This window comes from Callithrix jacchus, chromosome 4, assembly GCF_049354715.1.
Source record: "Callithrix jacchus isolate 240 chromosome 4, calJac240_pri, whole genome shotgun sequence".
NCBI lineage: Eukaryota > Metazoa > Chordata > Mammalia > Primates > Cebidae > Callithrix > Callithrix jacchus.
The window spans coordinates 45,395,668-45,421,733 of NC_133505.1; the positions used below are offsets into that span (position 1 = coordinate 45,395,668).

Genomic DNA, 26,066 nt, shown 5'->3' on the forward strand with positions numbered 1-26,066 from the left:
TTACAGGTGTGAGCCACCGTGCCTGGCTGAACTCTATTGCATTTTTATTACAGAACCTAAAATAATTCTTTCTGTAAGAGGTATTATCCTCATCTTATCGATGAGGAAAGTGGTGCTCGAAGAAGTTAAGTAGCTGGGGTTTGGAACCATCTGTTTACCGTGAAGCCCTTATACTTTTTGCAATAGTTCCTTGGCTTCTACCTTAGTGGCTGGCATCCACTAGATCTGAGAATTTTCTTAATGTGGCCTCTTCAGAGGGCACTAGTGTGGGCATGTGGATCCCTTGCTATGGTGGGCAGGGGCTGGAGATGGAGAACAGAGGCAGGAGAATCTGATGGGTACCATTTATGTGAGACCGACTTAAGGTCTAAGGCTGCAGGATAAAGGGGAAGGAGTGGTAGATTCTTCCATTTGATAGACTGGTCGGTTTCTTTGATCTCTGCCTGACTTTGGAAAGGATCTTAGGAGCATCTGCTGCTGTAGCAAAGAAAGAACTGGCAGGGCTGATAGAGCCTTAGATTCACGGGCACCAAAGAAAAAAAGAATGGCGCCAGTGGGGTAGAGCCCGGAACCTGTGCATGCCCCCATGTAGGGAAAAGGAAGCAGGCAGCAGGCAAGCTTTGTTTCCAAGGTGCCTCATTTCTCTTCCTCCCCTCTAACTTCAGACTAGGGAATTCTCCTTCCGAAGTAGAAAACCTGCCTCCTGACCCACAGCCACAAGGCTCGGGCACCATAAGGCCAGGCAACCCCATTCCTGTCCCGTCCTTCTTTGCAACATGTTTGGAGACTGCCCCCAGCCCCAGGCCTCCCCAAGAGCAAGAGCACTGTGCTTGGAGTCCTGAGTACCTGTCTCTCTGCCAGACCTGCCCCCTTCAGCCTGAAAGGCCTCTGCCAGCTAGGGCACAACTCTGCTGCACCCAGAGGGGCCAGAGCCAGCCCAGCCAGCAAGCAGCTCACTGTCTGCGGCCAGCCGCCCACCACCTTCCCCCTTCCAGATGTCTCAGAGGAGCCCTGGCTGTCTCAGAGCCTGCATGGGCAGCCCTGTCCTGACATGCTCTTTCCCCTTTGCTGCCTTGCTGCGCTCAGTGGCCAGATGTGCTGGCTTTGGTGTGGCGGTTCCTAATGAGGTCCAGATGTGCAGCCTGGCCTGGGCCAGCACCGGCTGCTACCAAAGGAGAGGGAGGCCCTGTGAGGGAGCAGCCAGGCTGCAGCTGGCCGCAGCGGTGCTGGAGGAGGAATGCTCTGGGAAGGATTCCCACTGGAATATGAGCTCTCGGGATGTCTCTGCCTAAATAAGGACTTGGCTTCTTGGAGTTGGAGGCCCCAGCTCCTTTAGGTAAAGCAGCACTATGAAAGTGTCTTTGGCTATCCCTGGATCCTTTTCTTGACAACTGGCTTTTTTCTTCTTTTTTTACTAATTATAAAAGTTATACAGAATCAGGCATAATGGCACGTGCCTGTAATCCCAGCTACTTGGGAGGCTAGGGCAGGAAGATTACTTGAGTTCAAGAGTTCCAAGTTGTAATGGTGCTATGATTGTGCCTGTGAATAGCGACTGAACTCCAGCATGGTCAACAAGGTGAGACCACCCCTCTCTTTTTTTTGAGACAGAGCCTCACTCTGTCACCCAGTCTGGAGTGCAATGGCACAATCTCCGCTCACCGCAACCTTCACAAGCCAACTTAAAGTGATTCTCCTGCCTCAGTCTCCTGAGTAGCTGGATTACAGGTGCGTGCCACCACGCCTAGCCAATTTTTTTTTCTGTCAACACCCCCCAAGCTCTCAATTTTTTTTTTTTTTAACATGGAGTCTTACCCTGTCACCCAGGCTGGAGTACACTGAAGAGATCTTGGCTCACTGCAGCCTCTGCCTCCTGGGTTCAAGCGATTCTCCTGCCTCAGACTCCAGAGTAGCTGAAATTACAGGCACACACAACCACGACCAGCTAATTTTCTATTTTTAGTAGAGACGGGGTTTCAAAATGTTGGCCAGGTTAGTCTCGAATTTCTGACCTTGTGATCCACCCCTCTTGGCCTCCCAAAGTGCTGAGATTACAGGCATAAGCCACCATGACCAGCCAAGACCCCATCTCTTAAAAAAAAATGTTTTTTACAGTGATGGAAGGCAATTTAGAAAAGCCAAATAACCTAAAAGATGAAAACAAGGAAGAAAATAAAAATTGCCAAAAATCCCACGGCCTCAACCACTGTTAAAGTTCTGGAATGCATCCTGCTAGACATTTTCCAAATACAAATATACATAAGTTTGTTTATTTAAATCATGCTGCAAAGACTCTCAAACTCTGCATTTTTCACTCAGCTCTTTCCACTTTCGTCTCCTACACAGGTATTTCCCAAATAGGCTCCGCAGAACACTAGGACCATTTTGCTATTAATTGGGAGTCTTCCACCAACTGTTTGAGACGCACAGGCTTACGCCAACTTAAATGGGCTTCTTTGCTGAAGGACTTCTTGGAGTCTCTAATTTACTAATGTGTGTTCTGAATCATCAAGCAGAGACTGGCACTTCTTAAACACATTTCACCACAAAATCCCTTGAGGGATCCTCTTGGGGCTTGAGTCTGTGGAACATCAAGTAGGAAATGCATTATTCATGGCTGCAGAGAAGCCAATTGCACGCATACGCCATGGTTATTCCTGCGTCCCTCAGTGGATGAACACTATCATGGCTGTTTTCAACTTACTGCTCTTAGAAATAACGCTGTGATGATGAACGATCTCATCCTTCCATCTTTGTTGTACGGAAACATTCCAGGAAATGGAACTGTTACTCATATTGAAGACCTCTCTAAACTCTGTTTCGGCCGGGCGAGGTGGCTCACGCCTGTAATCCCAGCAGGGAGTCATGAGGCAGGCAGATCACCTGAGGTCGAGAGTTTGAGACCAGCTTGACCAACATGGAGAAGCCCAGTTTTTACTAAAAATACAAAATTCGTCGGGCTTGGCAGTGCATGCCTGTAATTCCAGCTGCTTGGGAGGCTGAGGCAGGAGAATCGCTTGAACCCAGGAGGGTGGGGGTTGCAGTGAGCCGGGGTTGTGGTGAGCCAAGATCCCGCCATTGAATTCCAGCCTGGGCAACAAGAGCAAAACTCTGTCTCAAAAAAAAAAAAACAAAAAGCCTCTCAGGTTCTAGGCTATACATGGCTCTTGCTGCAGCTCTATTTAGTCCTTACATGCTAGGGAAGGGGTCTGCCTCAGTACCACAAAAGGAGGCATTGAGGAGGATGGGAAGTGGGGTCTGTGAGTCTTTATCCATTTCTGGGGCACTTGTCCTGCCCTGGGCTTGGGGATGGTAGTGAAAAATAACTTTTCTTGGCCTATTATAAACATCTCTGTAATGAACATCCATGAACAACTATTATTTTCCAAAGAACCTTTGCAACTAGAGAGTGAAACCATATTTGGGGTGCAGAGACTCTGTTCCTGAGTCACCTATGAGGGCATACAGCCCTATAGGACCCCTGGGAGCCTAGCGAGGGGACGGAAGCTGTCTAGTCCCTGAGGTGCTGCCACTTGAAAGTGCAGAATAAAGCCCCCCTTTTTGAGTAGGAATACAGTAAACACATCACAAGCACAGCTCAGACCTGGGCAAGTCTTACCACTTACGTCTCCCTCCATATTCTCCCCTCTGATCCTCATAACACCCTTGTAGGTATGGAGTATAGACTTAAGTTCATTCTACAGATGAGGAAACTAAGGCTGAGGGCAGGAGACTCTCCCCAGGCCACACAACTAAATAAATAATGGGGAGGAACTAGACGCCAGTGACACTACTCTATGCCTCTAATCAACATTAGCACCTGATGAACTACACATTACTGTCAGCACAGGACACATTCCTTCCTTTACATGGGGCTTTGTCAACATGAGACATAGGACCCAGTCTTTTTTTTTTTTTTTTTTTAAGAGACAGGGTCAGCTAGGCGCAGTGGCTTCTGTCTGTAATCCCAGCACTTTGGGGAGGCTAAGGCGGGTGAATCACCTGAGATTGGGAGTTTGAGGCCATCCTGGCCAACATGGTGAAACCCTGTCTCTACAAAAAATACAAAAATCAGCCAGGCCTGGTGGCACGTGCCTGTAATCCCAGCTACTTGGGAGGCTGAGGCAGGAGAATCGCTTGAACCCGGAAGTTGGAGGTTGTAGTGAACCAAGATTGTGCCTCTGCACTCCAGCCTGGGCGACAGAGGGAAAATCTGTCTTTTTGATTTATTTATTTATTTATTTTTAAAATGGGGTTTCACCATGTTGGTCAGGCTGGTCTTGAACTCCCGACCTCAGGTGATCTGCCCGCCTTGGCCTCCAAAGTGCTTGGATTACAAGCATGAACCACCACGCCCGGCCGGAAAATCTGTCTTTAAAAAAAAAAAGACAGGCTCCTGCTCTGTCACCCACACTGGAATGTACTGGCATCATCATAGCTCACCGCAGCCTCAACCTCCTGGGCTCAAGCCATCCTCCTGCCTCAGCCTCCTAAGTAGCTGGGACAACAGTTGTGTTACCTCCTTACCTACCTAATTTTTTAATTTTTGTAGAGACAGGGTCTCCCAGTGTTGCCCAGGCTGGTCTCAAACTCCTGGCCTCATGTGATTCCCCCTGGACCCAGGCACTTTGATGGGGGTGGAGGAAAGAGCCCAAAAGGTCTGGAACCTGTGGCCTGAATCTCAAGGCCACTCCTGGCTGTGTGTATGTTTTCTTTGCGGGGAGGTGGGGCAGAGAGGGGAGGGAGGAAATGAAAAGACAGCTCTTCATAGGGGAGCAATGCAGCCATAATAAATAGGCACCACTGTCAGGGAGCATGTCTTATTCATCTTTGCATCCCCAGTGCCTTGCACATAGTAGATGCTTCATGCAGGCTCCCAAACAGAAGACATAACCCCCAACCCTAGGATAAATCTCCCGTGCTCAATCCTGCATGGAGCCTGTGTGTATTCTCTTCTTGGCTCCCTGCACATGCACACTAACTTCTCTTGCCCCATCTTTCTCCACACTCCCAATCTCCAGTGTCAGCTGCTTTTCACTTCCCTTCCCTGCCAATCACTGAAATGTTACTCCTTTGAGACTCATGTCCCTTAGAAACAAACTCAGGTCTATAACTGAGGGCACTAGCTAAGCAATTCTTTGATCTTTTATTTTTTTTCGAGACGGAGTTTCGCTCTTGTTTCCCTGGCTGGAGTACAATGGCACAATCTTGGCTCACCGCAACATCCGCCTCCCGGCTTCAAACAATTCTCCTGCCTCAGCCTTCAGAGTAGCTGGGATTACAGGCACGCGCCACCATGCCCAGCTAATTATTGTATTTTTAGTAGAGACGGGATTTCACCATGTTGACCAGTATGGTCTCGATCTCTTGACCTCGTGATCCACCCGCCTCGGCCTCCCAAAGTGCTGGGATTATAGGCGTGAGCCACCCGCCCCGCCCAATTCTTTGATCTTAAGGATGCCTTCTAGCTGGGGCCCCTGACTATATTTAAGTATTAGGTTTCTTTGTTTTTGTTTTTGTTTTTTTCGAGAGGGAGTTTCACTCTTGTTTCCTAGGCTGGAGTGCAATGGGGTGATCTTGGCTCACTGCAATCTCTGCCTCCCACGTACAAGACAGTCTCCTACCTCAGCCTCCCAAATAGCTGCGATTACAGGCATGTGCCACCATACCCTGCTTAATTTTTTTTTTTTTTTTTTTGTATTTTTTGTAGATATGGGGTTTCTCCATGTTGGTCAGGCTGGTCTCGAACTCCTGACCTCAGGTGATCCACCCACCTTGGCCTCCCAAAGTGCTGGGATTACATGCATGAGCCACAGCACCCGGCCTTAAGTATTAGGTTTCTTGTGAAAAATCTAGGCAAAGGTAGAGATGCCAGGAAAATACCCACACAGCAAAGATGTGCCTTCGGTGTCAGAAGTTCGCATCTGGACCTTCTGCGAGCTGTGGTCAGGAGAGTCTGTCCTGGTGGACAGGGCAGCACATCCTCCCAGGAGGCAGCCGGTTTCCGCAATCTTCCCTCTGCATGGGAGACTACTCAGCATTTGTCTCCCACAGAGCCAAAGACTTGTCCAGAAACTGCAGGCCCACCATCCCTTATTCTCAATTTCAAAATCCTCGAACTTCTGAAAACCACATGATAAAACATTTGACTGCAAAACTTAACCTGACGTGAACTTATCTGGCAACAAAATGGCCCCCAACTGACGCAAGGCTATTTACAGCCTTTATTTACACCACTTAGTGTGTGAATATTCATGGACTTTGCTTAAAAATATTTATGTGTTTACCAGGTGCTGCCCCAGATCCTGCGGTGGGTATTTCATAATACACAGTGTGTGCCCTGCGGCTTTTTTCTAAACCATGAAAAAATCTGAATTCGGAATCCTATCTGGCCCCAAGGGTTTCAGGTAAAGGACTATGAATCTGTAGCTATAAAAATTTCTCCTAAAAAAGTTCACAGGCTGGCTGGGTGTGGTGGCTTATGCCTGTGATCCCTGCACTTTGTGGGACCGAGGCAGAAGGATAACTTGAGCCCAGGATGTCAAGATTGGCCTGGGTAATACAGTGAGACCCTGTCTTTACCAAAAAAAAAATTTGCTGGTCATGGTGGTGCGCAACCATGCTGGTGTAGCCCCAGTTGCTCAGAAGGCTAAGGTGAGATCGCTTGAGCCTAGGCGGCTGAAGCTGCAGTGAGCTGTGATCACGCCACGGCACTCCAGCCTGGGTGACAAAGTGAGACCCTGTCTCAAAAAAAAAAAAAAGAAAAAAATCATTCGCAGGCTTATGAGCAAAAGAAGGCAGGGAACAAATGGGCACCCACTGTACGATTCCATTTATATGAAGTTCAAGAACAGGCAAAGCTGATTGTTGGTGGTAGATCAAAACAGCAAAATACCTCCGGGGGGCCGGATTGATGGACGGGAGGGAGGTGAGGGAACCTTTTAGGGTGCTGGAAATGTTCTGTATTCTGATTTGGGTGGCGATTGCATGGGTACATACATATGTAAAAATTTATCAAGCTGTACAGGAAAGATGAGTGTGCTTTGCTGTGAGTCTGTTATACCTCAAAATAAAAGTAAAAATAAAACTTACGGGAATACATTATCTCAAATTAAGCAATAAGAAGCTGCTCCCTTGGCACTCCAACCCACCCTGCGATATCTTCGAACTTCCCAACAAAGCTTAAATTAAAATGATCTTAATATAAGTTTGGCTTTTCTTTAATCCCCAGAAATGAGTTTAACACAAAGTCACATTTAATGAATATTTTTTAAACTCTGATTTGCCCTTGGGAAGAATCCACCCCTGGAGCAGATCTTTGCTTTGAAAGTGCTGCAGGATAACACCCGGGCCTGGCTCCCCTCAGCCTCTGCACTTGCAGCACCGCCACTGGGAAGGATGTCTCCTGGCCCCACCGCCTCCAGGACGGCTGCTCAAAACATAGCAGCCAGGCGGCGTGCAGGGACCCAGGCTTGGCATCCTACCGGAGGCGCTGCAAGTCAGAACTTGCACCCAACAATATCCTGTAATTGCATCTGATTAGCTGGAATTTGGAATCTGTACCTGAGAACAGCAGGGCACAGGAGACTCCTTATTAAACAGGTCAGAGAACCCTAAGCTGCTGAGAGGAATGGGGGAGACTCTTCCTGCAGCAGACTCATTGCTCAACATCTGATTGCACATGGCCTTGTCCTTTGACACTTACTCCCACAACCTCCCCACCCCCACCTCCCTCCCATTTCCTATCTGGGTCCTGGAGCTCAGCCCACTGGGGCCTTGCTTCTCTCTGTGGCTCCACTCCTGACTGGGTTCAGCCCACACACCAGCCTTCCCGGGCTCCAGCCACAGGGCTCTCATCTCATAGCCTCAGGCTGTCCTCGGCTGCCTCAGATCCTTTGAGAAACAAGTCAGGGTATAAACAAACCGACCTACTTGGACTTTTTCCTCCTCTTTCTAGCACAATGCTGTCCAACAGAACCTTCCATGCTGATGGAAAGATTCTATATCTCCTTTGTCCAATATGGTGGCCACTATCAACATGTAGCTATTGGGTACTGACGTATGGCTAAGAGTGAATGAGAACCTTTTTTTTTTTCATTTTTCATTAAAATGCAAATACTGGCTGGGCATGGTGGCTCACCCGTGTAATCCCAGCACTTTGAGAGGCCAAGGCTGGCAGATCACCTGAGGTCAGGAGTACGAGAATAGCCTGGCCAACATGGCAAAACCCTGTCTCTACTAAGAAATACAAAAATTAGCCGGGCATGGTGGTGCACACCTGTAATCCCAGCTACTCTGGAGGCTGAAGCATGGGAATGGTTTGAACCCAGGAGGCAGAGCTCACAGTGAACTGTGATTGTGCCACTGCATTACAGCCTGGGTGACAGAGTGAGACCATTGTCTCAAAAAAAAATAATAAAATGCTAATACTTGTGGCTATTGGCTACCATATTGAACAGTGCAGCTCTAGAGAAAGGAAGAGAATGGGGGTGGGGGCTAACACTCCTTTAACCTACCCTAGTGGCCTTGTATCTCAGGAAGGTGTTCTGTCTGCTCTTTGAAGATACTTAGCCCTTAACTCTCCAGCTCCCAGATCTGTCTTCTTGTAGAATAACTGAGCATTTTGTTGAGCTCCTAAAATGTGTCAGACATTTTGCAAATGGAACCCAGATGTACTGGACCACCTAGGGGCCCATCCAAGCATTCCGAAAAGATGCTGAGATTCCAAAACTGCTTAGAAAGCACCTGGCCAGACACGGTAGCTCACACTGTAATCCCAGCATTTTGGGAGGCTGAGGTGGGTAGATCATCATGAGGTCAAGAGATCGAGACCATCCTGGCTAACATGGCAAAACTCCTATCTCTACTAAAAATGCAAAAATTATCTGGGCTTGGTGGTGCACACCTATAGTCCAAGCTACTAGGGAGGCTGAGACAGGAGAATCGCTTGAACCCAAAGGACGCGGAGGTTGTAATGAGCTGAGGTCGTGCCACTGCACTCCAGCCTGGCAACAGAGTGACACGCTGTCTTTTTTTGTTTTGAGACGGAGTTTCGCTCTTGTTACCCAGGCTGGAGTGCAATGGTGTGATCTCGGCTCACCGCAACCTCCGCCTCCTGGGTTCAGGCAATTCTCCTGCCTCAGCCTCCTGAGTAGCTGGGATTACAGGCACGCACCACTATGCCCAGCTAATTTTTTGCATTTTTAGTAGAGACGGGGTTTCACCATGTTGACCAGGATGGTCTCACCCACCTCGGCCTCCCAAAGTGCTGGGATTACAGGCTTGAGCCACCGCGCCCGGCCCCTAATCTGTCTTAAAAAAATAAAAATAAAAATAAAAAAAGGAAGCACCATGGAAGTTCTCTTCTAAGAGCTCCTGGGGAAGCACAGAGAGGAAACCATTTTTTAAAAACACAAGGTGCTTCTTCTATCCCTGCACAAGTCCCACTCCTTAACACAGCAGCTCAGCTTCTCTCCTCCCACACCCCAAACCTAGTTCTGCTGCTCTCTTCTCGCTCTGTCACCAGGCTGGAGTGCAATGCTGTGAACTAAACTCACTGTAACCTCCGCCTCCTGGGTTCAAGCAATTCTCCTGCCTCAGCCTCCTGAGTAGCTGGGACTACAGGCGTGCACCAGGTCATTTTTGTATTTTTGGTAGAGATGGAGTTTCACCATGTTGGCTGGGCTGGTCTTGAACTCCTGACCTCAAGTGATCTGCCCGCCTGGGCCTCCCAAAGTGCTGGGATTACAGGTGTGAGCCACCGTGCCCTGCCTTCATCTTTTCTTATTCAAAGAAATTTGACCTACTCTGGGTTCTGCTCTGCCTCACCTCTCTTGAAACAGCATTCGAACAGGCCAGTTGCCATTCTTCCTCCTTGGCAGGAGAAAGAAGACAAAAGTGACAAATACTTAGCATGTAACTTTTTCCCTTTATCCCTGTTACACAAGGTTGCAATTATCCCCAGTTTGCAGATGAGGAAATGGCGGCACTCACTAGTTTAGGGCACACTGCTAGGGAATGGAGAAATTACAATACATGCCCAGAGCTGTCAGACTCCTGGTCAATGTCCTATGCCATCTGTCCCCACTCTCTGATGATAAACCCCCTACCGATGGCTGATGACTAAACCAATCCGCATTAATTTAACCTGCTACCTTTAGAGCTCCTGGATTACTCCACCCTGAGGAAATTGTTTATTAACCAGGAGACAAAGGCTTGACCCAAGAAGTGACTCAGGATCTCAAACGCAAATTTCTCAATCTGGACTTCAAGGCTCAGCAGGGTATGCTTAGCCTCCTCTCCCGTCACCTTCCAGTTCTGACAAGGTGAGCCTGTTCTCCAACTCATCCCAGCTCAGCTGTCCACCCAGCCCATGGCTAGGCCCTCCCCACTGCTAAGCAGGCTCCCCTCCTTCTTTTAAAATCACAATGAACTATATATAATATAAACTGTACTGGACGGGCGTGGTGGCTCACGCCTGTAATCCAGCACTTTTGGAGGCTGAGTCGGGCGGATCACCTAATACAAAATTAGCCAAGCATGATGACACATGCCTGTAATCCCAGCTACTCGGGAGGCTGAAGCAGGGGAATCCATTGAACCTGGGAGACAGAGGTTGCAGTGAGCCGAGATTGTGACATTGCACTTCAGCCTGGACAACAAGAGAGAAATTCCGTCTCAAAACAAAAACAAAAACAAAAACACTGGGCACAGTGACTCACTTTGGGAGGGCCAAGGTGGGTGGATCACCTGAGGTCAAGAGTTCAAGACTAGCCTGGCCAACGTGCTAAAACTCCATCTCTACTAACAATACAAAAAAATTAGCTGGGCGTGGTGGCGCATGCCTGTAATCTCAGCTACTCAGGAGGCTGAGGCAGGAGAATCTCTTGAACACAGAAAGTGAAGGTTGCAGTGAGCTGAGACTGCACCATTGTACTCTAGCCTGGACGACAAGAGCGAAACTCCATCTCAAAACAAAAAAAGTACACTGATAGCATTTTTTGGTGTACAGTTCAGCGGCATCCACACCATTGTGCAACCGTGGCCACTATTCATCTCCAGAACATTTAAGCTTCCCAAACTGAAGTTCTACACCCATTAAACTGTAACTCCCCATTCCCTGTTTCCTCCAGCCCAGCCCCTGGCAGACACCATTCTACTTACTGCTTCTATGGGTAGATGCCTCATATAAGTGGAATCATACAGTATGTATTTGTCCTTTTGTGTCTGGCTTATTTCATTTAACATAATGTCTTCAAGGTTCAGAAGTTCCGAACGTTCCTATTTTGCGGATGTAGTGGCTCACACATTTAATCCCAGAACTTTGGGAGGCCAAGGCAGGCAGATCACTTGAGGTCAGGAGTTTCTTTTTCTTTTTTTATTTATTTATTTTATTTTTATTTATTTATGTTTTTAAAGACGGTGTTTCACCATGTTGGTCAGGCTGGTCTTGAACTCCCGACCTCAGGTGATCCACCCTCCTTGGCCTCCAAAGTGAGGTCAGGAGTTTGAGACCAGCATGGCCAACATGGTGAAACCCTGTCTCCACTAAAAATACCAAAATTAGCTTTTTGCAGTGGCAGCATTGTAGCCAATGAGGTTTATCCAATGCACGATTATTGCTAATTGAAAATTTTTCCCAATACCCTGTTATGATGACTTGAAATATAGTCGGTCTTAGCGTGCTCAACTGCTGTACCGAAAAAGAAAAGAAATATAGTTGGCAATGGCACTTTTCGACAGTCTCTACAGAGACTGAATTATAAAAACAAAACAAAAAAACAATTAGCTGGGCATGGTGGCGTGTGCCTGTGTAATTCTAGCTACTTGGGAGGCTGAGGCAGGAGAATCGCTTGACCCCAGGAGATGGAAGCTGTGGTGAACCAAGATAGAGCCACTGTACTCCAGCCAACGGACTCATCTCAAAAACAACAACAACATAAAGTTTCCATTTTAAGCTGAATAATATTCCATTGTGTATACGCCGCATTTTGTTGATGTGTTCATCTGTTGATGGACACTTGAGTTGCTTCTACCTTTTGGTTATTGTGAATGATGCTGCTATTAACATGAGCATAGGGACCAGGCAAAGTGGCTCACACCTGTAATCCCAGCACTTTGGAAGGCCAAGGTGGGCGGATCAACCTGAGGTTGGGAGTTCGAGACCAGCCTGACCTACATAGAGAAAAACTCCATCTGTACAAAAAATGCAAAATTAGCCAGGCATGGTGGCACATGCCTGTAATCCCAGCTACTCTAGAGGCTGAAGCAGGAGAATCACTTGAACCCAGGAAGCAGAGCTTTCGATGAGCCGAGATTGCAACATTGCACTCCAGCCAGGGCAACAAGAGTAAAACTCCATCTCAGAAAGAAAAAAAAAAAAGAACTCCATCTCAAAAAAAAAAAAAAAATGAGCATACGAATATCTGTTTGAGTCCCTGCTTTCAATTATTTGGGGTATATAACCAGAAACGGAATCGTTGGATCATATGGTAACTGATTTTTTGAGGAACCACCATGCTGCTTACTACAGCTGCTCCACTCTCAAGCTCATCCCACACTGCTCTGACGCCGTCTACATTAGCTGTCGCACTTTAAAATGTGACACGGGGGCCAGATGCAGTGGCTCACGCCTGTAATCCCAGCACTTTGGGAGGCCAAGGCGGGCAGATCACCTGAGGTTGGGAGTTCAAGACCAGCCTGACCAACATGGAGAAACCTGACTGTAAAAAAAAAAAGAAAGAAAAAGTGACACTGAACTCATTTTTCATTTTTCCTAACCCAAGGATCTGGAGGAGGCTCAATGGTGATGTGCCATGGGGCAGGTTTTGACCTGGTCCCTTTCAGTGTTTTTGCTAGAAATTCTAATGAAAGCATGTAGGTCTACTAATCAAATATAAAGATGTTACAAGATGAGGGGTCTGCCATATGCAGAATGAAGATTTTAAAATACTGTGACAGGCCAGAGTGACAGAGCTATAAAAGTAGATTCTTGGCCGGGCACAGTTGTTCACATCTGTAATCCAAGCACTTTGGAGGCCAAGGCAGGAGAATCACCTGAGGTCGGGAGTTCAAGACCAGCCTGACCAACATGGTGAAACCCCATCTTAAAAAAAAATTAAAAAGTAGCTTCTTTTCATTGAGTGCCATGATGGACCAATAGCAATGCTAACTTTATTTCCTTTATATATCATTGAAAGATCACACCTCTATAAAATCAGATTTTGTTTTGTTTTTGAGACAGGGTCTCATTCTGTTGCCCAGGCTGGAGTACAGTGGTGTAATCACAGGTCACTGGAACCTCAAATTCCCAGGCTCCAGTGATCCTCCCACCTCAGCCATGACACCTGGCTAATTTTACTTTTTTTTTTTTGGTAAAGACAAGGTCTCAGCTGGGCACTGTGGCTCATGCCTATAATCCCAACACTTTAGGAGGCTGAGGAGAGTGGATCCCCTGAGGTCAGGAGTTCAAGACCAGCCTGGCCAACACAGTGAAACCCCATCTCTACTAAAAATACAAAAATTAGCCAGGCGTGGTGGTGCACGCCTATAATTCCAGCTGCTCGGCAGGCTGAGGCATGAAAACCACTTGAACCTGGGAGGTGGAGGTTGCAGTGAGCCAAGGTCACACCACTACACTCCAGCCTGGGCGACAGAGTGAGACTGCCTCAAAAAAAAAAAGAGAGAGACAAGGTCTCACTATGTTACCCAGGCTGCTGGTCTTGAACTCCTGGACTCAAGCAATCCTCCCACCTCGACCTCCCAAGTTACTGGGATTACAGATATGAGGCCTAGTTTGCATTTTTTATAATTTTATATAAATGAAATCATACAGGCTGGGCTCGGTGGCTCATGCCTGTAATCCCAGCACTTTGGGAGGTGAAGGCCGGTGGATTGCTTGAGGTCAAGAGTTCCAGACCAGCCTGGCCAACATGGTGAAACCTCATCTTTATATAAAAATAGTAATAATAATAATAAAAGAAATCATACAGTATGGACTCATTATTTTTCATCTGGCTTCTTTACTCAGCATAATTATTTTGAGATTCATCTGTGTCATTCATTGTCATTGTATCAATACATGTTCAAGTGGATCAGTAGGTTTTGTTTTGCTCAGTCAAATTCTAAAGCATGGATATACTACGGTCGGTGTATTTGTTGTTGATGGACATTGGCTATTTCAAGTAAAGCTGCTAGGAGCATATGCCTTAGAATGGACATATGCTTTCATTTATCTTGAGTAAACATTTTGGAGTAGAATGGCTAGGTCACATGAAAGATGAGTGTTTAACTACTTTTTAGGAAACTGCCAACTGTTTTCCAAAGTGCCTGTTCCATTTCACACTCCCACCAGCAGTGTTGGAGAGTTTTAATGCCCCACATCCTGGTCAGTACTTGGTATGGTCTTTCCCTCTTGTTGCCCAGGCTGGAGCGCAATGGCTAGATCTCAGCTCACTGCAACCTCTGCCTCCTGGGTTCAAGCGATTCTCCTGCCTCAACCTCCTGAGTAGCTGTGATTATAGGTACCATGCCTGGCTAATTTTGCATTTTTAGTAGAGATGGGGTTTCTCCTAGTTGGCCAGGCTGGTCTTGAACTCCTGACCTCAGGTGATCTGCCTGCCTCGGCCTCCCAAAGTGCTGGGATTACAGGCACCACACAGGGCCGCTATGGTCAGTCTTTTTAGTGTTAGCCATTCTAACAGATGTGTAACAATCAGGGCTGGGCGCGGTGGCTCACACCTATAATCCCAGCACTTTGGGAGGCCAAGGTGAGTGGATCACAACGTCAAGAGATCAAGACCATCCTGGTCAACATGGTGAAACCCTGTCTCTACTAAAAATACACAAAAAAAATTAGCTGGGCATGGTGGCGCATGCCTGTAGTCCCAGCTACTCAGGAGGCTGAGGCAGGAGAATTGCCTGAACCCAGGAGGTGGAGGTTGCGGTGAGCCGAGATTGCGCCATTGCACTCCAGCCTGGGTAACAAGAGTGAAACTCCATCTCAAGAAAAAAAAAAAAATCAGACATTCCTTTTTTTTTTTTTTTTTTGGAGACAGAGCCTTACTTCGTCACCCAGTCTGGAGTGCAATGGTATGATCTCGACTCCTGCAACCTCCACCTCATGGGTTCAACTGATTCACGTGCCTCAGCCTACCAAGTAGCTGGAATGACAGGAGTGTGGCACCACACCTGGCTAATTTTTGTATTTTTAGTAGACAGGGTTTAGCCATGTTGGCCAGGCTGGCCTCGAACTCCTGACTTCAAGTAATCTGCCCACCTTGGCCTCCCAAAGTGCTGAGATTAGAGGCATGAGTCGCTGCACCCAGACAGATATCACTTTTAAACCAATCATGTTACAAATCAAAACGTATCTGGGGGAAAATGCTAGAAGGTAAAGATCTGAAACCAGAGCCCAAAGGAAATGGGGGAGGGGAAGTTAGGGTGATCAGTATCTGGCTTAGAGAAAGGAGGTTATTTTAAATATCTGGAAGAGGAATTACATTTGTGTTTAGAAGAAGCACTAGAACCCACAGGGAAAAGCCAATGGAAAACAGACTTTGCTTCATCAAAGGACTGTCTGATAAGGCCTTTCACAGACAATATAGGCTTTTGAGGAAGTGAAGTCCCTGTTACTGGAAGTGTTTAAGCAGCAGAATTTGGAGGCGTTCCCTCTCAGGGATTGTCAATTCACATTGGTTCTGTACCTGCTACACTCTGCAATAGGAGCAGGGTTGAGAAGATACAAAAGCAGTTATCACACTTTTGCCTACACAGTATGTCATTAGGGCTCTGGCTAAGGTATGTGCAAGGGTGATGAGAGGGAGAGGGAGAGGGAGGTGGAGCTTCCCAGAGGCAGTGACATTCCAGCTGGGGCTGGATACCATGAAAGATACCATGAAAGAATTCCTTGGCAGGGCTGGGCGCAGTGGCTCACACCTGTAATCCAACACTTTGGGAGGGAGGCTGAGGCAGGAGGATAGCTTGAAGCCAGGAGTTCAAGACCAGCCTGGGCAACAAAGCAAGACGGCATCTCTACCAAAAAAAAAAAATCCAGGCTGGGCGAGGTGGCTCACGCCTATAATCCCAGCATTTTGGGAGGCCGAGGCGGGTGGATCACGAGGTCAAGAGATCAAGACCATCCTGGTCAACAAAGTGAAACCCCGTCTCTACTAAAAATACAAAAAAAATTAGCTGGGCATGGTGGTGTGCGCCTGTAGTCCCAGCTACTTGGGAGACTGAGGCAGGAGAATTGCTTGAACCCAGGAGGCAGAGGTTGCGGTGAGCTGAGATCGTGCCATTTCACTCCAATCTGGGTAACAACAGCGAAACTCCGTCTCAAAAAAAAAAAAAAAAAAAATCCTAGGCAAGGTGGATGGGAGTTGGTATTAAATGACCTTCCATTTTCTAAGATTCTAAAATTAAGCTACGTGCCTTAAACAACCGAAAAGTCCATCGGTAGGGTCCTGGCTATATAAATTGAGATCTATCCTTAGAGTAGAATAATATTCAACTGAAATATAATCTAGGATATTTTTTACGTACTGACATAGAATGATCTACAGAATATGCTAGGTGAGAAAAGTAAGGTCCAGACACTGTGTGCCGTGGGCCAACCTTTGAATTTTTAAAACAGGTCTAATGAGTATGAATACCACACGCGCGCGTGCGCGCACACACACACACACACACACACACACGCATGTTTTTACTGGCATAATCTAATGTCTCTGGGCCACATGGGTTGCCTTTGAGAGGGGAAGCGGCCAGGAAAAAGGTCTGTGAAAAAAACCTTAACTTACATACCCTCCTGTGCCTTAGAATTGTAACTGTGTGAGTGAATTGCCTATTTTAAATAAAATAAAACTAAAAGAAACAGTTTTGAAAGAATTAAGGCCGGGAGTGGTGGCTCATTCCTATAATCCAAGCACTTTGGGAGGCTGAGGCCGGCGGATCACTTCAGGTCAGGAGTTCAAGACCTGCCTGGCCAACTTGGTGAAACCTCATATCTACTAAAAATAGAAAATTAACCTGGCATAGTGGCATGTACCTATAATCCCAGGTAGTTGGGAGGCTGAGGCAGGAGAATCGCCTGAACCCAGGAGGCAGAGGTTGCAGTGAGTGAGCCAAGAATGCACCATGGCACTCCAGCCTGGGCAACAAGAGCTTAATTCCATCTAAAAAAAAAAAAAAAAAAAGGAAGGAAGAAGGAAGGAAGGAAGGAAATTAATTCAGGCACCTCCCTAGTTCGGCACACGGCTCCATCGTGTGTTCCTTAGCCTTCCCAGCATCCATCTCTCTCCCTTGAACCAGGCTTGTGGTGAGTCTCCCCCACAGAGGGGCCTCCCCAGAGATCTTCCATGGCATTGTCACTTCCTTGTCACCTCCCTAAGGTTTGCAGTGTAACCGGCTCCCAGGTGAGGCGGCTGCTGCTGGTCATGGACTACCCTTTGCGTAGAGAGGGTCTAGAGCTCTGAGTGCTCTGTGATGAGGCTCACGGGTTAAGCATCCTCAGGTCTGGAGAAGCTGCCCTGGTCCACGGAGGAGGAGGAGGGGATGCCACAGTGGAGGTTCTGCCAGAGAGCAAGGTGCATCCCTCTTTGTTTGTTTGTTTGTTTTGAGACGGAGTTTCGCTCTTGTTACCCAGGCTGGAGTGCAATGGCACGATCTCAGCTCACCGCAACCTCCGCCTCCTGGGTTCAGGCAATTCTCCTGCCTCAGCCTCCCGAGTAGCTGGGATTACAGGCACACGCCACCATGCCCAGCTAATTTTTTTTATTTTTAGTAGAGACGGGGTTTCACCATGTTGACCAGGATGGTCTTGATTTCTTGACCTTGTGATCCACCTGCCTTGGCCTCCCAAAGTGCTGGGATTACAGGCGTGAGCCACTGTGCCCAGCCGACGCATCCCTCTTTGATCTGACCTGGGCCCCTCAGCCCCTGGTTTCCATCCCCACCCACCAGTGTTCCAGAGGCAGCACAGACTGGCTTCCCCAGCCGCCTCCCCCAAAGAAAAGCCCAGACAGTAGTGAGACAAAACAGCACCCCGTGGGGGCCGGGGGTAAGTGGGGAAAGAGGGATGGGGTGCAGTGGCCTGCACTGCACAGGAGCAGCCAGCCTAGACCTCACAGCTAAAGAAACGCCTTTCCTTTTTCTGACAGGCTAACGGAGACTGATGGCTGTGAGCCACCAACCCTCCCTAAAAATTCAGAAGCCAAACCAAACCTCCTTGATCAAACAAAACCAGACAGCGTCTGACACAGCCTCTTTCTCGTAAAAAGCAGACGTCTTGGATCTAGGTGTGGCAGGACCACCTGCTCTGGCGGAAGGCCAGTGGCCCTCCAGCGGGGGTCTCCTCACCCGCCCAGGACAAGAACTGACCTGAGAACCTGGAAATCAAGCTGCAAACACCTCCACCACACCCCTCGCCCCAGGGAATGAGGTAGTTTTCCAGGCCACACACTTGGGTTTCCCTGATGAGGCATTTTTCTGTATGACAAAACCCTGCTCTTGGCCACTGCCAGAGGGAAATAAATGTGGAGTGCCCGTGAGAGAAGCCAGTGGGTTTGTCCCCTCAGGGCTACCACCACCCCTGGCTGGAGCAGGCGGGGGCCTACAGTGACCACTGCAGGGGTGCCACGAAAGGCACCCCCTCCCCCACAGTGTCCCCACTCACCTGTGACCATACCTGAAATTGCACCAAGCACATTCATTCTTGGAGGATGAGAAATTGCATCTCTTAAAATGTTTCCACCCACAGGAGAGGTAATACATTAAGCTGTTATCAGTCATCTACACCTTAATGTGGATTAGTTGGTCAGTCTTGGAATGCTTCACCTGGAATGGGGCTTAGCCCAGCCCCCTTTTAACAAGTTAGGAAACTGAAGCCCAGAAGAGGAAGTGACCGACTTGGTAAGGCAGCAAGGTGGTGACTGGGCCAAGGGCAGGGAGAGCCATAATCAATGGATTGTAAACAGGTGACTGGGGGGATGAGGGAAACCTCAACATGATGGAGAGGAGTGGAGGCATCTTCACGAATTCATTCCACAGACTGAGGCAGAGGTTTCCCCAGGAAAGGGCCGGTCACGCCCTGCTCCACCCTTGAGCATAAAATGTCTTTGAAGGCTCCTGTTTTATCTTAAAGTTCATTCAAATGCAACGTTCTACTCCCTAACATACAGTAGTTTGTTTTCACATCAACATAATCATGAGGTTTATTTAGTGAGATACCACTTTCCATTTACCGGAAAGGCTGAGATCAGTCTGTGGTTCTGGGGACAGGACTGGGAGGGCTGAGGACCGGAATGTGGAGACTTCTCACTGTAAGCACTGCGCTACCTTGGCCAGGTGGGGTGGCTCATGCCTGTAATCCCAGCACTTTGGGAGGCTGAGGCGGGCAGACCACGAGGTCAGGAGATCGAGACCATCCTGGCCAACACAGTGAAACCACGTCTCTACTAAAAAATACATAATTAGCTGGGTATGGTGTTACACACCTGTAGTCCCACCTACTTGGGAGGTTGAGGCAGGAGAATCTCTTGAACACGGAAGGTTGAGACTGCAGTGAGCTGAGATTGTGCCACTACAGTCCAGCCTGGAGACAGAGTGCGACTCTGTCTCAAAATAAATAAATAAATAAATAAAATTTAAACTTAAAACTATGAGTTGGTTAGGGCATGGGGAAATAGGCGTTCTTGTTCGGACGGGAAGTGGTATGGACAGAAACACCTGCATGTTGGACAATAGTGATATTTATCCAAGTTATAACAACTGGGCTGGGTGTGGTGGCTCACATGTAATCCCAGCACTTTGGGAGGCTGAGGTGGGAGGATTGCTTGAGGCCAGGAGTTCAAGACCAGCCTTGGCAACATAGCAAGACCCCATCTCTACAAACAAAATTTTAAAACTTGACTGGGCATGGTGGCTAATAATATCTAATCTAGTCTAGGAACTTTGCCCACACCTGGGAGAAACAACACTCAAGCCTATCACCCCTGTATTATTTGTGCTGACCCTGAGAGGCTGGCCTGAGCATCTAACCATCTCTGAAGACCTTGCTGACTCTAAACAAAGACCAAAAGCTAGACTGCCTGTCTGTCAATCTCTGACCACCTTTTTTTTTTTTTGAGACAGAGTCTCGCTCTGTCACCCAGGCTGGAGTGCAGTGGAGCAATTTTGTCTCACTGCAACCTCCACCTCCCAGGTTCAAGCGATTCTCATGCCTCGGCCTCCCAAGTAGCTGGGATTACAGGCATGTGCCACCATACTCAGCTAATTTTAACGTTTTTAGTAGAGGCTGGGTTTCGCCATGTTGGTCTTGAACTCCTGCCATCAGGTGATCCACCCACGTTGGCATCTCAAAGTGCTGCGATTATAGGCATGAGCCATTACACACAGCCACCGACCACCTCTTGAAGAATCGTTTGGCATATAATAGTTAAATAACTGGGCTGGATGTGGTGGCTCACCTGTAATCCCAGCACTTTAGGAGGCTGAGATGGGAGGATTGCTTGAGGCCAGCAGTTCAAGACCAGCCTCAGCAACATAATAAGACCTCGTTACTACAAAAAAAAAAAAAATTAACTTAGCTGGGCATGATGGCATGCACCTGTAGTCCCAGCTCTTCAGAAAGCTGAGGTGGGAGGATCACTTGAGCCCAGGAGGTCGAGGCTGCAGTGAGCCATAATTGCAACAATGCACTTACCCTGGGCAACAGAGCGAGATTCTGTATCAGAAAAAGACAAAAACAATTGGTAAGTATAGAGTGCTTGATTCGTGCCTGGCTCTGTCACATAGACTAAACCCTTGCAGTTCTCACAACTTCATGAATTAACTACTGTTATAATCAGCCATGTGTGATAGATGAGAATATTAGGGCCTATTAGTGCTAACCTTGCCCAAGGTCACACGTGCTAACCGAGCAAGTGGCAGAGAGTGGATTAATACCAGGGCCATGCTCTAAACCGCTTCACTGCACTGCTTCTCTGCACAATGGATGGCACATGCATGCATATTTTTTTTTTCTTTTTTTTTTTAGGCACGCATATTAACTACCATTGATTAAGTACCTCTTATTTGCTAAGCCACTGTGCAAGTTACTTTGCAGTGTTTTATATGAAGCCATCTCTATTGCCAGTCCTGTATTGATTGTAGATTGGGGGTGGGGAGTGCCACTGAAGAAATTGAAAAAAAACAGAAGACACCATTCCCACCTTTAAGAAGTTGACAATATGTGGCCAAGAGCGGTGGCTCACGCCTGTAATCCCAGCACTTTGGGATGCCAAAGTGAGCAAATCACCTGAGATCAGGAGTTTGAGACCAACCTGGCCAACATATTGAAACCCCATCTCTACTAAAAATACAAAAATTAGCCAGGCATGGTGGTGTCTGTAATCCCAGATATTTGGGAGGCTAAGACAGGAGATTCATTTGAACCTGGGAGGCAGAGATTGCAGTGAGCCAAGATGGAGCCATTGCACTTCAGCCTGGGTAACAGATCGAGACTCTGTCTGGAAAAAAAAAAAAAAAGACGGCAGGGCAAGGTGGCTTTCACCGGTAATCACAGCACTTTGAGAGGTCAAGGTGGGTGGATCACCTGAGGTTGGGAGTTTGAGACCAGTCTGACCAACATGGAGAAACCTCATCTCTACTAAAAATACAAAATTAGCCAGACGTGGTGGCACATGCCTGTAATCCCAGTTACTCGGAAGACTGAGGCAGGAGAATCGCTTGAAACTGGGAGGCAGAGGTTGTGGTGAGCTGAGATGGCACCATTGCACTCCAGCCTAGGCAACGAGCAAAACTTCGTCTCAAAAAAAATAAAAGACAGGAAACAAGAAATTGACAATATGTGTAAGATGACAACAAGCCTTACATTTGTGCAACACTTCACAGTTTTCAAAGTCCTTTCATTATCTCATTTAATCTTCTTCACAATCCTGCCAGATAATTTTCAGGATCTCTTCTCCAGGATGAGGAAACCAAAGCTTTCCAAGTCACAAGGGTCTGCCCCCAAGATCATCTAACAACCAGCCAGGGAAGAGCTGGAACTTGACCTCAGGTCTCATGATTCCCCCCCGCCAAAGAGGAATGGCACACTACCGAGACAGCCCAGCTCAGCGGTTCCCAACCTGCTCCAGCATGAAGACCCCGTCTTCCTTCTGGAAATGACGGCAGCCCTGCCAATGAAAGAAGCTGTTATTTGGGGCTTTGGTCAACTGGGAAAATTCATAGGGACAAAAAACAATCAGGGCTTCAGCATAGGTGAAACGGAGCAGCACCGTCATGCACCAGACATTTCTTTTTTTCTTTTGAGACGGAGTTTCGCTCTTGTTACCCAGGCTGGAGTGCAATGGTGCGATCTTGGCTCACCGCAACCTCCGCCACCTGGGTTCAGGCAATTCTCCTGCCTCAGCCTCCTGAGTAGCTGGGATTACAGGCACGCGCCACCATGCCCAGCTAAATTTTTTGTATTTTTAGTAGAGATGGGGTTTCACCATCCTGGTTGACCAGGATGGTCTTGATCTCTTGACCTCGTGATCCACCCACCTCGGCCTCCCAAAGTGCTGGGATTACAGGCTTGAGCCACCGCGCCCAGCTGAACCAGACATTTCTTACACAGTTGGCAGATAGTATTTAGAGTTCAAATAGACATAGAGCTTCTTGAAATAATTCTGTAGCCCACAGGCAGGTAACAACTGACTGGGCCTATACTACAGAGTAGTTCAGAGAAGGAGCCATCTCTAAAATCTGTCTTCTTGACCAGGGTATGGACATGAGGGGATACGGGGGACATTTAAATTCAATGAAGTTGGCAAAAAATGAGGATTGAAGGAATAGTGAGAGCGAAGGAGCTCGGCTGAGGGAGGCAGGTATATGGGCAGTCCCAAAGGATATGTGGGTATATGTGTATTTCTTTTGCAGAGAAGGATTGTTTCTAGATGCCCAAGGGCCATTTGAACAGTTAGGGTAAGAGGGGGACCAGGAATGGAGAGAGTGATCTAGAGATGAGATCATGCTGGACAAAATCCCTTATCTGATGGCTTTGGGTCAGATATGTTTTGTAATGTAGAGTCTTTTGGATTTTAGAAAATCAACACAGTGCCACCCCGGTTTTAAGTACATATTTTGCAATACCCCAACAGAATCTGGGATGGAATCAAATGCTTTAAACAAATACTTTAATATTCCTGCAAAAAAGTACATGGAAAATTCACACTAGTTGGGACTAAAACAAACTCAGGTTTTGGCTGGGCACAGTGGCTCATGCCTGTAATCCCAGCACTTTGGGAGGCTGAGGTGCACGGATCACCTGAGGTCAGGAGTTCAAGACCAGCCTGACTAACATGGTGAAACTCTGTCCCTACAAAAATACAAAAATTAGCCAGGCATGATGACGGTGTCTGTAATCCCAGCTACTCAGGAGGCTGAGGCGGGAGAATCGCTTAAACCCGGGAGGTGGATGTTGCAGTGAGCCAAGATCCTGCCATTGCACTCCAGCCTGGGTGACAGGGTGAGACTCCATCTCACCCTGTCACCCAGAAACAAAAACAAAACAAAACAAAACAAAAACTCAGGTTTTGTTGCCAAATGTCTTTTGTTTTCAGAGTTTTTAGGCATTTGGAGTGGTAGATAAGATACTGTGAACTTAAAAATTAAATAGATGCCACTTTTGGCTGGTTTGCATTCTAAGCTGATTGGCATGCATTATCTCCTTTAATCCTAGGACAACACTATGAGGTTATTATCCTCAATTACTAGTGGAAAGGAACGAGGTTAAGAGATGCTGAGTGACTTGCTCAGAGTCACTCAGCTGGTCAGTGGCAGGGCGGGATCAGATCTCAAGTCCCTGTAATTCCAAAGCCAGTTCTATCTGCCTGGGGAGAAACCCATCCTGCCAACTGTACAATTTTGTCTAGGTTAACCACTCCTTTTTTTTTTTTTTTTTTTTTTGAGATGGAGTCTTGTTCAGTTGCCAGGCTAGAGTGCAGTGGCACAATCTCAGCTCACTACAACCTCTGCCTTCTGGGTTCAACTAATTCTCCTGCTTAGCCTCCTGAGTAGCTAGAACTACAGGTGCATACCACTACTCCCACCATTTTTTTTCTTTTTGAGACAGAGTCTTGCTCTGTCACCCAGGCTGGAATGCAGTGGATAGATCTCCGCTCACTGCAACCTCCACCTCCTGGGTACAAGCAATTCTCCTGCCTCAGTCTCCTGAGTAGCTGGGATTACAGGTACCCACCACCAAACCCGGCTAATTTTTGTATTCTTATTTATTTATTTAGACGGAGTCTCACTCTGTCACCAGGCTGGATTGCAGTAGCCTTATCTCCGCTCACTGCAACCTCTGCCTTCTGGGTTCAAGTGATTCTCCTGCCTCAGTCTCCTGAGTAGCTGGGATTATAGGCATGCGCCACAATGCCCAGCTAATTTTTGTATTTTTAGTAGAGACAGGGTTTCACCATGTTGATCAGGCTGGTCTGGAACACCTGACTTCATGATCCACCCTCCTCAGCCTCTCAAAGTGGGGGATTACAGGCCTGAGCCACTGCACCCAGAAAATGTTTGTATCTTTAGTAGAGACGGTGTTTCACCATGTTGGCCAGGCTGGTCTTGAACTCTTGAACCTCATGATCCGCCTGCCTCGACCTCCTGAGTAGCTGGGATTACAGACACCGTCATCATGCCTGGCTAATTTTTGTGCTGAGATTACAGGTGTGAGCCACCTCACCCAACTCAACAACTCTTTTTTTTTTTTTTTCAACAACTCTTAAGAAGTGAACTTATCCATCAAGGAACACAGAGAACAACTGAACTCCAAGCTTGTGGTAGTGAGTTCTCACCTATCACTTTTAAGTATTTTGGATGGCCGCCCTCTACATCATACCATTTCCCAGTGAACCATGTCCCAGCTGAACAAAACAGGCAGCCACTAAGCCTAGAAAGATGCCTGGTGATCACTAATTTTTCACTTTCCAGAATCTACTCAAGGCAGTGTGGTGCAGCAGTTAAGCACATGGATGTCATATGGAGGGCACATCCCAGCTCTGCAACTCACCAGCTGTGCAAACCTGCAAGACATTATACCACTCAGGGCTTTGGTTCCCTTACCTGTAAAATAGAGTATTGGCCGGGTGCAGTAACTCACGCCTGTAACCCCAGCATTTTGGGAAGCTGAGACGGGTGGATCATGAGGTCAGGAGTTCAAGACCAGCCTGGTCAACATGGTGAGACCTCATGTCTACTAAAAATACAAAAATTAGCCAGGTGTAGTGGCAGATGCCTATAATCCCAGCTAATCGAAAGGCTGAGGAGGAAAATAGCTTTAACCCGGGAGGTGGAGGTTGCAGTGAGCCAAGACCACACCACTGCACTCCAGCCTGGGCAACAGAGTGAGAATCTGTCTTTAAAAACAAAACAACAACAACAAAAAAAAACACACCTGCCTTGTTGCTGTGGTGAGAATTAAGTGAATGAATATACATTAAGTCCTGAGAAAACAAGCTGTCCTAGAATAAGCACTTGATGTTGTTCCTATGAAAAAGCCTAAAAAGAAAGAAGAAAAAGCCTTTTCTGCACCCAACCAAACAGTCCCTGCTCTGCCCTGCACGCTGGCCGTTAGGGCTCTTGTACCACCTTTCCCCCACTTATTTGTTTGCTCCTACGTCCAGAATAGAGCCCAGTGGCATGATCACACTCACTGCAGTCTCAACCCCATGAGCTAAACTGATCCTCTCACCTTAGCCTACTGAGTAGCTGAGACTACAGGTGCACGCCACGACACCCGGCTAATTTTTTAATTTTTTGCAGAGATGAGGTCTCCCTGTATTGTTCAGTCTGCTCTCTAACTCCTGGACTCAAGCAATCCTCGGGCCTCAGCTTCCCAAAATGTTGGGATTACAGGCCTGAGCCATGACACCCAGCCTATATCTGTTTTTTGCTAATAAACTAACATCTTGTAAGGAGGAGCTGTGCTGTACTCAGTTCTGTCCCAGCACTCACACAATGCCTGGCACATCATAGGCACTCATTAAATGCTGAATGAATGATTGAATGAGTGAATGGGC

General features: G+C 47.4%; 1 pseudogene; it reads left to right on the forward strand.

The window, feature by feature from the left end:
- Positions 1-11,564: 11,564 nt before the first annotated feature.
- LOC118153210 (U4 spliceosomal RNA) lies at positions 11,565-11,754 on the forward strand (annotated as a pseudogene).
- Positions 11,755-26,066: the final 14,312 nt, after the last annotated feature.